Source organism: Phyllobates terribilis, unplaced genomic scaffold (genome assembly GCF_046119375.1).
Source record: "Phyllobates terribilis strain yellow unplaced genomic scaffold, ASM4611937v1 Scaffold_3__8_contigs__length_932513732, whole genome shotgun sequence".
Lineage (NCBI taxonomy): Eukaryota > Metazoa > Chordata > Amphibia > Anura > Dendrobatidae > Phyllobates > Phyllobates terribilis.
The window spans coordinates 216,255,975-216,268,872 of record NW_027362763.1 but is presented as its reverse complement, the minus strand read 5'-3'; the positions used below and the strand labels follow the sequence as shown (position 1 = coordinate 216,268,872).

Here is a 12,898-nt window from a genome sequence, read left to right as displayed (position 1 = left end):
TGACCATGTGTGACAATGGCCGGAACCTGGTGGCGGCTCTGAGGCGAGGCGACCTCACACACGTACCATGCCTGGCACATGTGCTGCTCAAAACCTAAAAAAAAATATTTTTTCAAAGTACACCGCCTGTGTACCCATTTTAGAAAGTCAGCTACAACTTCTGCTGACCTTGCCTTGAAAAGTTTGGGAAGATGCTGAGGGAGTACCTTGCCGACCGTACCAACATCCTCCGTGATTCCTCTGTGCCTTATAATTATTGGGTATCCAAGCTGGACACATGGCATGAACTGGCTCTCTATGCCTTGGAGGTCCTGGCCTGCCCTGCCGCTAGCGTTTTGCCACAGCGGGTTTTTAGTGCCGCCGGTGGAATTATAATCTATAGGCGCATCCGCCTGTCAACTGAAAATGCTGAAAGGGTGACTCTTATAAAAATGAACAAGGGCTGTATTGGGCCAGACTTCTCAACACCAACGAATGATAGCAGCATAACATAAACTCAAATACAGTGTTTTTTTTGGGGGAGGTCTAACTCTATTCCCATGCACCTCTGTCTTCACACCCAGACATGGGTATACGCTTCCTGGTTTTGTCTGTTTGCTCTTGTCCTCCTCCTTCTCCTCATCCTCCATATCCTCCTACATATCACCACCATATCTACCACATCACCATATTTACGTCTCTTGCAAGGGACATTTGGCAGCCGTTGCATTCACTGAATAGGCAAAAAGTATGGGAGACCCACTTTCTAATAATGGGAACATGGTTTTTAGGAGGCCCTCCGACCTCTACATTTCTTGCAAGGGGCATTGAAGTGCCTCTAAATTTTTGGCAGCCATTGCATTCATTGCATAGGCAAACAGTATGGGAGACCCACTCCTTTTTAATGGGAACATGTCGTACTCATTACTGTAGCTCGCCCACAAAGCTCTCCACAGTTCTGCATCGCCTTATATCTCCTCTCTCATCTCTGTTTATCACCCTACACATGCCCTCCATTCTACAAATGACCTAAGACTAACATCCCCCATAATCTGAACCTCGCACCTCCGTCTCCAAGACTTCTCTCGTGCTGCGCCAGTTCTCTCTATATAAATAAATATATAAATAAAAATTATTATTATTATTATTATTATTATTAGCCCAGCTCTGTGTGTCTTTAAATTGTTAGTAGGGTTTTTCCTAAATTTTGGCAGTCATTGGACTCACTGCATACCCTATAACTGGATAATGGACTCTTTCCTTTCTAATGGGAATATGTCGTTACTGTGGCCCAGCTATATGTGTGTTTAAATTGCTAGTGTGGTTTTTCCTAAATTTTGGCAGCCTTTGGACTGACTGCATACCCTATAACTTGATCGCAAACACTCTCCTTTCTATTGGGAACTTGTTGTTACTGTGGCCCAGCTATATGTGTGTTTAAATAGTTAGTGGGGTTTTTCCAAAATTTTCGTAGCCGTTAGACTCACTGCATATCCTATAACTGGATAGCAGACCCTATCCTTTATAATGTGAACATGTCGTTACTGTGGCCCAGCTCTAAGTGTCTTTAAATTGTTAGTGGGAGTTTTCCTAAATTTTGGCAGCCATTGGACTCACTGGACTATAACTGGATAGAATACCCTCTCCTTTATAATGGGAACATGTCGTTACTGTGGCCCAGCTCTATGTGTTTTTAAATTGATAGTGGGCTTTTTCCTAAATTTTGGCAACCGTTGGACTCACTGCATACCCTATAACTGGATAGCAGACCCTCTCCTTTCTAATAGGAACATGTAGTTACTGTGGCCCAGCTCTATGTGTATTTAAATTGTTAGTGCGGTTTTTCCTAAATGTTGGCAGCCTTTAGACTCACTGCATACCCTATAACTGGATAGCAGACCCTCTTCTTTCAAATAGGAACATTTTGTTTCTGAGGCCCACCTCTATGTGTCTTTTAATTGTTATTGGGGTTTTTCCCAAATTTTGGAAGCCCTTGCAGTCACTACATGGGCATTACCACTATAGGAGATCCACTCCTTTATAATGGGAACATTTTTTTACTGAGACCCTCCTCTATGTCTTTTCAAAGAGGTATTGGAGTGCGTCCAAATTTTTGGCAGCACTTGCAGTAACTGCATACACAATAACAGTATAGGAGACCCACTCTTTAATAATGGGAACAACAAAACATAGCCGACTGCTGGCCCTTTAAGAATAGTAAGGCTGTAAAAATAGTGTTTGTGACTTTCACAATCCCTCCTTCATAAATGAGACAGGATGTGTCTGATGATGTTTCACACACCACATGGCCAGATAAGGTTGTAAAATGTTAAAATTACATTTCCCGGTGAATGCATTTGTCACGGTTGAAAGCAGCGTAAAAGTGCAAAAATGCATAAAAAACTCTACGTGTGAACCTAGCCCAAGGTGTGGAGAAGCATTTTTGTTTTTGGTTATTTATTTTGCCTTATATACAAGTCATTACCCTGGAAAGGATGTTTCTTAACATACTTCCCAGGAAAATCCATTTTGGTTTTGTTTTTGTATGTTTTATTGTGAGTCCGTAAAAGTGGCGTAATACCTCTGACAGTATTGTTGACAGCAGTGACCTGGGAGTCAGAAATGCTTCCAGAGATCTTCCCCATGCTGTTCCCATGTCATTTGAGCACTGTTTCCATCGATTTGGGCAATTTTAAGGCCCTCTGCAGACCGCCGGGGGGAGCCGCCGGAAAAATGCCCGAGTTTCTCATAGACTTACATTGGGCTCACTACTCGGACCGAGCATTTGAGCATTTCAATTTGCTCGACCCAAGCAACGAGTACCTGAGCATTTTAGTGCTCGCTCATCACTAATTATATTGCTTTTCAAGCAAATAATCAGGCTTAAGAGCAAAAAGAATATTAGCCCTGATATCCAGGGCTATGGATAGCAGTAGACAGAACGTGCAATGGATCCTATTCAGTTGTACACACTCTTCACAAACTATGCCTGCCTAACCATAGGCGGATTATAATGAGGGCAATCCGGGCTACCGCCCGGGGCCCCGAGCCTGCAGGGGGCCCGCGGCTCCGGGCAGGGTGTCTAATGCCGGATTGCCCTCATTATATGTGCGGGCCGCCGTGGCACATACCGGTAGCAGTGTCTTGAGGGGGGTCCCCGGACCGCTCCCCCAGCAGCGGCCGCCGCCACTTCTTCATCGGCCAGGCCAGCACTGCAGCAGTTAACTTCCCTGTGCTGGCCCGGCCGCGTCACTGCTAGGAGACACGGCCTTGTGCGCGGCCGTGTCTCCTAGCTGTGACGTCACGCAGTGCGCGCCCGGCCTGCACTGCTGCAACGGAGAAGTCAGAGCAGGCAGGAGGAATGGAGCCGGGGGATGGTGTGTGTATGTATGTATGTATGTGTGTGTGTGCAGGCAGATATCATTGTGTGATGTCTGTTTATATGTATTTTTGTGTTTCAAATGTGTTTATGCGTGTATGTATATGTCTGTATATGTTTGTGTGTGTGCGTGACTGCATGCGTGACTGCGTGCGGCCTCCTGCTGAGTATAGTTGGCGCCGTGCGGCCTCCTGCTGTCTCTGGGGGGGGCGCCGTGCGGCCCCCTGCTGTGTATAGATGGCGCCGTGCGGCCCCCTGCTGTGTATAGATGGCACCGTGCGGCCCCCTGCTGTGTATAGATGGCACCGTGCGGCCCCCTGCTGTGTATAGATGGCGCCGTGAGGCCTCCTGCTGTGTATAGATGGCGCCGTGCGGCCCCCTGCTGTGTATAGATGGCGCCGTGCGGCCCTCTGCTGTGTATAGATGGCGCCGTGCGGCCCCCCGCTGTGTATAGATGGCTATGTGTGCTCAATATTGAGTCATAAAATTAATGTAAGGCTATGTGCCCACGATACAGAAATGTTCCGGATTTTTTTTGAGCGTTTCTGCATCTCCCTGGCAGAAAAAACGCATGCGGATTTTACATGCGTTTTCCTGCCAGGGACATGCGGATGTGAAGCGTTCTTCACTTGCATTTCCGCATGCGGGTTGACAAGCGCTTTCCAAGCGATTTTAGCATCACTTGGAAAGTGCTTGACAACTTCGTTAGGCTGTGTGCACACGATGCGTTTTTAATGCGTTTCCGCAGCGTTTTTGCAGCTGCGGAAACGCATTAAAAACGCATGGTAGAAGGGCAGCAATGTTTCCCAATGATAATCTGCATGTGCTGTGCACATGCTGTGTAAATTTCCGCTGCGGATTATCATTGCGGAAAAAAACGCAGCACTACCAATTATTTTGCGGAAGTGCTGCGTCTTCGCCGCCATTGACTTGCATTAGACCGCATGGATTACGCATCACTGTATATGTAGATGCGTAATCCAAGCGTTCTAATGTGCGGATGGTACCCGGGTGTAGATGAGAGGAGACTCTCCTCCACACCCAGGTACCATTAAAAAATCTGTAAAAAAAGAATAAAATAAAAAATAAATGTATACTTGCCTTCTGTCGGCCCGCGCAGCGCTCCTACTTGGTTCCCGGCACTTTGCAGTGAGTTGAAGGACCTGCGCTGACGTCAGAGTCATGTGACGGGTCACGTGCCACTGACGTCGGCAAGTCTTTCAATTCACTGTTGCCGGCAAGGGAGAACGGAGTGAGCGGGACACCGGGGGCCATCGGAGGGTAAGTATACATTTATTTTTTTATTTTTACCACTCTCTCGGGTCACACTATATAAATCCATGCTGTTTGCATGGATTTATATAGGGTGACCTAGTTGTCACAAGCACTTTCTAAGTGATGCTAATCGCTTGGAAAGAGCTTGTCAATCCGCATGCGGAAATGTCAGTGGGTAACCGCTCCATTTCCGCATGTCCCTGGCAGGAAAACGCATGTACAATCCGCATGCATTTTTTTCTGCCAGGGAGATGCAGAAACGCTCAGGAAAAAATCCTGAGCATTTCTGCATCGTGGGCACATAGCCTTACACTATATAAATCCATGCAACCAGCATGGATTTATATAGTGTGACCGTAAAAGAATGGTAAAAAATAAAAAATATATACTTACCTTCTGATGGCCTGCCGACGTCAGCGGTCGCGTGACCCGTCACATGACTAAATGACGTCACGGCAGGTCCTTTTCAGACCATCGCGAGCTGCCGGCAAGCCAGGAAGCATCGGATAAAGACACCGGGGGCCATCAGAAGGTAAGTATAATATTTATTTTTTATTTTATTCTTTTTTTTACAGGTTCTATGGTACCCGGGTCCGGAGGAGAGTCTCCTGTCCTCCACACCCGGGTACCATCCGCACATTGAAACGCATGGATTCCGCATCTACAGATGCAGGGATGCGGATTCCATGTGTTCTAATGCAAGTCAATGGCGGCGAAAACGCCGTGCTTCCACAAAATAATTGGTAATGCTGCGGATTTTTCCGCAATGATAATCCGCAGCGGAAATTTCCGCAGCATGTACACAGCACATGTGGATTATCATTGGGGAACATGGCAGACCTTCTACCAAGCGTTTTTTAAGCATTTCTGCAGCGGAATTGCCGCTGCGGAAACGCTTAAAAAACGCATAGTGGGCACACAGCCTAAAAAAAAATATTATAATTAATATTGTGGCAAATTAATTTCACGTGAACTATCACATGATCTATCACAGGGGATCATGTGACATGTCACGTGATAAATTAGGTGTGTGGGGGGGGCCCGCGCCTTCTAAACTGCCCGGGGCCCTTGCTACTCTTAATCCACCCCTGTGCCTAACTCCTGCTATCACCAGGATAAATATGCATGTGAATTAGTACTTAGAAGGACTGTTAGTTTAGATGTATATTGCTGTGGAATACCTCACTAAATCAACCGCCAATTCTCTCACTCACTCAGCTGCAACTCTCCCAACTCCCTACAGTTTGAAGGGTAGACTGTGATGAACACATATCATTACAGTGACTAGCAGGCAATCCCCCATGTTTATTCGCAGTTTAAACAGCGCCAAACATGCGGGGCGGGGACTCGAGAACCTGCCCCAGCATCCAGGAAGTATTCGCCGAGCACCGGGCGAGTACCGAGCAGTTGCGAGCACGCTCACTCATCACTACAGATTAACAGTCTGCGCCTCCACTCGCTGCTTTTAGAGGCAGGTCTTGGCTATCGCACACAGACATTACCTGCCGGTTATGGGGTGAGCTCACCCTGTGAGACCGCTCCATACACCTGCTATCAATTTTCATCATACATGTGCGGCGGATGTCGGTAAGGGGTTAATGTATGAAAATACTTTCATTGATGTAGATGTTCAAGATCCACATTCCATGAGGACAGCACCGTGCTGAGATTTTGACATAGTATTCTCATAATTTTTACTGTATTAAAACTTAACATTTTTATTCATACAGACTTTCATGATTCACATGAAAATATGTATTACATTCAATTCTACACATAAAAACCACTATAACATATGATTTGTAATTCTCCGAAGACAGCACCGTGCTGTTATCTGAAGAGGAGGCAAGTGCGAAATACAGAAATAGAAAAGCCTAAAATTGTTATTCTGCCGGCAAAAAGTATAGAGCCTCGGTAGACACACCATAGGTGTCAGGTGTCTGGAAGTGAAGGCTGTTGGGTGAAACCGCCGCTGACATTCTACTTTAATCATTAATGTTACAAACCTAAGCAAGTGCCAGCCTAAGCTATAGCTCTCCGTGATATCCAGTATAATAATGTGGAATCAAGTAGCCGTGTGACAGATTCTATAGCAGTGGGGGCCTTGTATGCCTGGCAGTGATAAGCAGCAATGAGTGATAACAGAATGCCCATATTCAAGATGCTTATATCATTTCACATTTTTTTCAGTAAATAATTTAACATCAGAAGGAGTGCTCTTCAAAGGCGCAATAACTGATTACTCTTTTTTGAATAGTAATTTCTCTGAAACTCTTAATGGATAGATAGAAGAAGCTTGAAAATCATTAATATAAAATTTAGGAGCTGAAAATAATTGCCTAAAAAGAATTTTCATCAAAGTCTTTGAGCTCACAATCAGAAACATTGCATGGGACTTAATATGTATGCTCTTGCCACTTGTAATATATTAAGAATCCACTGACATAATCAAGCACAATGGCAATGAGATTATTAAGGTTTATTTATTCATAAAATCTTTTATCTTAAAAAAAAATCAAGAAATCAATACACCTGCATCAATACATTATAACCAGTATCACTATAGTGACTTGATAAGACCATAGTTATATTTGCATTGTTCAAAGGCCCATCTCTGTTCTCCCCACAAAAACATTTTAAATAGGGATGAGCGAGCTCTAAAATGCTCGGATGCTCATTACTCGAACCGAGCAATTCCTAATACTTGGAAGCTAATTTCGAGTATTGAGTATAATAGGAGTCAATGGGAAATTTGAGCATTTTTCCGGCAGACCATACAAAGGAGGTCTGGGGGGGGGGGTCAGTGAAAATGTTGAAATGGATGGAAAAAGTGCTGAATGGAAGGAGAACAGCTTGGGAAAGACCCCTGGAAGCAGATCTGACTCCCAGATTGTTGCTGAGAACAATGCTGTCACACTTTTACTCCACTTTAAGGACTGACAATAAAACATTAAAAAAAAATTAAAAAAAATAAATAAATAAATAAAAAAATAAAAAATCGAAGAATAATTGGAGTTTACAGGAAAAAAAAAAGTTAAAAAACTTTTTTTCCTGTTTAATGACTTGAACATAAGTCAAAATGTAAAAAGGATTTAAAAAAATAATAATTTAAGTAAACCAAAATTAAATTTTTTTATTAAAAATTTTTCAAAATTTTTGCCAAATTTCCGATTTTTTCACAAATAAACGCAAGTCATATCGAATAAATTTTACCACTATCATGATGTACAATATGTCATGGAAAAAAACATGAAATTGGCATAGGCATTTGACAGTGTATCCCTGAATCTGCTGTACCTGGTTTGTGTCTCCCTCGCCTCTCCTCCTTTGTTGGGCAAAGAAGCTTGCCCCCTGCCGCTAGTGTTGTTAACATCTGCATGACAGCGTGGCAAATCAGGGATGTTCGTGGGCGGAGCCGATTTTTTGGCGCAAACAAGTCGGAACCTCGAGCGCGAATTTGAAATTCCGAACAAATTCGCTCAACACTAGTTCTGATGCAGCCACAAATCCAAGTAGTGTCAAAGGATCTCATTCCTTCTTCCTCAGGGTGTGGCCAAAAATATTAAACAAAGATAACACAAGTAAACATAAAATGCCGTTTTTAAATGAAGGTCTTTATAATATATAATATATAAGATGTTACTGGTGGATATTTTGGTCAAAATACGCAAGCTTGCAACCCACATCAAGGGTCATCACACTTGCCAGTCATCCAACACTAAAATAAAAGCAACGTCACAATAAGAATTAGAATTCCCCCAAAAATTCAAGTATTAACACAGCAAAAAAAAAGGGCAGCACTGTTTACCTTCTCATGTCTCAGAACTAGTGCACTATTAGGATGCATATAGTAAAGATGGCGGCAACACAGGTGCAATATACTGATGAGACAACCACTCACAACCTACCAGTTCATGGAGGGGGCCATTGCTTATTTTTAGAATTGCACATAAAAATGGCTTGTATAGAGCGCTGGTCACACACAGGTAGTGCACAGTGTCTGGCTTACAGCCTATAAGTGACGCCCATACTATTAGATTAGGCGGGCTGCCCAGTACTATATTAGTGCACCCCATGAGGCTGTACACCCCATTTTACAAGGCCAACATTGATGTTCCCGGCTGCATCATGAATATAAATAAAGTGCAAAAATTATATATAATACATATATGAGGTATTAGTCGATATTTTGGCCAAAATACGCAAGCTTGCAACCCGCGTCAAGGGTCCTCACACTTTAGTGTGGGGACTGGGAGTCCCTACACTAAAATAAAAGCAAAGCCTCAGTAAGATGAATTAAAATAACATTCAGGGTGCAGATAATCTCTTATTGCAATGTTGGGCCTATCAAAACATCATATCTACCCCAAAATGGTATAATTAAAAAACATCTCCTCAGGCAGCCAAAAATAAGCCACACACAGCTCCACATCACGAAAAATGAAAACGTTAAGGGTCTCAGAAAATGGCGACATGAGCAAATTAATTTTTTTTTTTTTTACAAATTTCCGATTTTTTTTCACCACTTAAATAAAAAAATATATACATGCTTGGAATCTGCTTTCTTGTACTGACCTGGAAAATCATATTGCCATGTCAGTTTTACCACATGGTAAATAAAATATTCACTAAACAATTGTGGAATTGCACTTTTTTTGCAATTCCAACGCACTTGGATATTTTCCCCCTTTCCCAGTACACTATATGGTAAAATGAAAAAAAAGAGAGAAAAGCTCACCACACTGCAGATGAGTTCAAAAGCTCCAGCTTAAATGTCCTGGTAGGTGCCCATCCTTCACATCTTGCCAACCCACCATCCAGAAAAAATATATTAATAGGAAAAGACGGCACTTCATACCAGTCAATAAAATTCCAAAGTACTTGTTTATTAATCCATGATTAGATGATGGAATACAGCCACATGTTACAAACAACTGACGTTTCTGGCGCTGCTATGCTATGATTAAGGTAAAATGGAATGGGGTATAGGTACATCCATAATGCATGAACCAGTCTACCCTAAAAGTTCATATTTTTCCCTCCTGATCCCAAGTGTTGATCGCCTCGATCAACATTCAAAACAAGAATTTTATGCATTTACATAAATAATTATTTTATGTTCTTTTAAAAAAATATTCTAAAAAAGTATCTCACCCTTAAAAGGTTCCTGCTGTGACCATTTATATAGAATCAATATTCCACATATTGTATGTCCTGATGATTATTGTGCAGCTTGAGATTGGAACTTGTACTAGTAAGAGAAAGTTATCATTGTATCATCGTATAAGTATCGTATTATACCTTTTGGCCACGGCCCCACTATCAGTATTTGTCCACGGCCCCACTATCAGTATTTGATCAGTATTTGGTCAGTATTTTTTCTCAGGAGTGGAAGCCAAAACCAGGTGAGGAACAATCAGAGAAAAGGTATAATAGAAACAAGTCACCAATTCTACATTTATCACCCACTCATGGGAAAAAATACAGACCAAATACTGATAGTGGGGCCGTGGCCTTTATTTGTAACTGAAGTTGGACACTGGCAATTTGAAATTGCACTAGAAGGATGATTGACCACTAAGATGCCCAAGTCAGTAACAACTACAGCATCTAAACGAGATAAACGTCAGGGATCAGTGTTATTTCAGTTCCCGCCTGAGTGCTGGCTGACACACATTGCTGCTGGTGTGGGTGCAGCTCCTGTGTCTGGTTCGTAATGCATATCTCCAGTGCCATAAATGTTTGAAGTGCTATGTCTGGTCGGGTTAGCTGCCAGCATTTTAGTGCTACTCGTAGGCCCTAATTCTTCAGTTTTTAGCGGAAATTCTGGTCACTGTTTGAAATGTTGCCAATTGTTTGTGCAACACGTAGTGCTGTTCTTTTTATTCTGCTTTTGAGGCTGCGTGCACACGATGCGTTTTTCATGCGTTTATGCTGCGGAATTTCCGCAGCGGAAACGCTTCAAAAACGCATGTTAATCCGCACCCCATGGTCCCCAATGGCATTCCGCAATGTCAATGCACATGCTGCGGATTTTTCCGCAGCGTTTCTGCAGCGCTCATAAATCCGCAGCATGTTCATTAATTTTGCGGAAGCGCAGCAGAAGCGCCGCCATTGACTTGCATTGAGACGCATAATATCCGCGTCTGTACATTTGTACAAGCGGATAACATGCGTCTCAATGTGCGGATGGTACCCAGGTCTGGAGGAGAGAAGACTCTCCTCCAGACCTGAGTACCATTGTACCTGTTAAAAAAAAGAATAAAATAAAAAATAAAGTTTATATTCACCTGTCCGGCGGCTTCTCTCTGCTTGCCGGCAGCGCTCATCTTCCAGGACCTGAGATGACGTCGCGGTCATGTGACCGCAGCCTGTCTCGCGAGATGCCGGCAACCAAGAAGAAGCCAGGACGAGCGCGACAGCACACGCGGCAGGGGATCGGGGGTAAGTATAGCTTTATTTTTTTTATTTTTACGGTCACACTGTATAAATCCATGCTGTTTGCATGGATTTATACAGTGTGACCTAGTTGTCAAGCACTTTCCAAGTGATGCTAATCACCTGGAAAGTGTTTGTCAGTCCGCATGCGGAAACACATGCGTTAACGCATGTGGATACGCATGTGAATCCGCATGTATTCTGCAGGAAAAACGCATGCACAATCTGCATGCGTTTTTTCTGCCAGGGAGATGCAGAAATGCTGCAGAAATTTTCTGCTTCATTTCTGCATCGTGGGCACATAGCCTGAAGCTAGTAAGACTGGGATAATAATACTATATATGTTTCATGCATAACCTGCATAACAATACAGAAAGAGGAAGTTATATAATTGTAAACTAAAGTTAAAAGACATAGTATAAAACAATAAGGGCACAGGTAGGTATGATTATTAGGCCTGCAGCAAATAGGACAACTAACACAAGTTGTCAAGAGGAAATAGCTAGAAAAATAATAAATATTCGCGCTGGGCTAATAGACTGAGTGATGACACAAAACGTCGAAAAATGGGGTGTATGTGTGCTAACAACTGTAGAATTTATTAATGAAAAGAATGGTAATAATAGCCCATATAAACTGGAGAAATCCAAATCTAGATACTCCAATGGTGGAAGTCCTGACATAGGGAGCTTGTAAGCTGTGTCATAATTTAGGTTATCCCCTATAAGAAAAGAAAGATATATCTTTAGTGTAAAGGAGAATAAGCGATGGCAAAGATTTCATATAAGCATTTATACATGGGTGCCTGTATCCATCAGATGAGGGGAAAGAGGTAGGGGAGACCTGTTCTGCTGTGTAATGGGATATAAGTAGATGGAGACCAGTTCAGCCATGTAAGAGCTGGGCTGATATATGAATATAACAGTTAGTATGACGATTGGTACTGTGCCAGATGATCATTCACTGGAGGATACCCATATGCAAGTTTACCTGATACAATAGGGTAAGGTCTTCTTGATTTACTCCTGCGGCTTCCCGAAGCAGCTGCAGTGGAACCACAGGCTCCTGCTTGTCGGTGAGTAATCCACTATTCTAGCTGTTCTCAGTGACTGCAGAGGAGATAGGAGGAGGTGGAGAGTGTAGTCCCGGCCAGTGAGCCTGCATATTTCCCCACACATGACGGCTGAGTTAATCAGTCATCATGTGCCTCTAATAGCTCTGCTCCACTTGTGGCTGTTAACCTGTTAAATCCCGCTTTCAATCTCAGACAGCAGCATTTAAGATGCAACCACAGGGGGCGTGTCATTCCATGCTCCAATTGGCGCTCTGTGATGTGATCACAGGGCCCCAATGGGTTGTCATGAGAGTAGGTGGTCTGCTGATGACCCCCGTGCCTGTCATTACAATCCTCTTGTGAATGCCAGCCCATGGCCAGCATTCATAGGAGATCGTGAGTCTCTCTATACATTGCAGTGCTGATGCACTGCTATGTATAGCACAATGATGATCGCAGCTTCAAGTCCTCAAATCACCCCCTTTTAAAAATAAAGCAATTAGAAAAAACACATATTTGGTACTGCTGTGTTGGTAAAAGTCCAATGTATCAAAATATGAAATAAATAAAATTGATCGGTCAATGGCGTAATGAGAGAAGAATCAAAACGGCAAATTTATGGGTTTTTTGGCCACCGCAACATTGCAATAAAATTCAATAAGAGGTGGTCAAAACATTGTATCTACCCCAAAATGGTATGAGTAAAACGTCTGTTCAGGGCGCAAAAAATAGGCCCTCACAGCTCCATATCCTGAAAATTGTAAACGTTACAG

The 12,898-nt window shown here is 43.0% G+C and overlaps 1 long non-coding RNA gene across 1 annotated transcript in view; it reads right to left on the bottom strand.

Moving 5' to 3' along the window:
* Nucleotides 1-12,178, bottom strand: part of LOC141258044 (uncharacterized) — a 268,872-nt gene extending 256,694 nt beyond the window's left edge. The window contains exon 1 of the long non-coding RNA XR_012318177.1: nt 12,062-12,178. This is a non-coding gene — a long non-coding RNA (uncharacterized lncRNA). The remainder of the gene's footprint in view (nt 1-12,061) is intronic.
* Nucleotides 12,179-12,898: the final 720 nt, after the last annotated feature.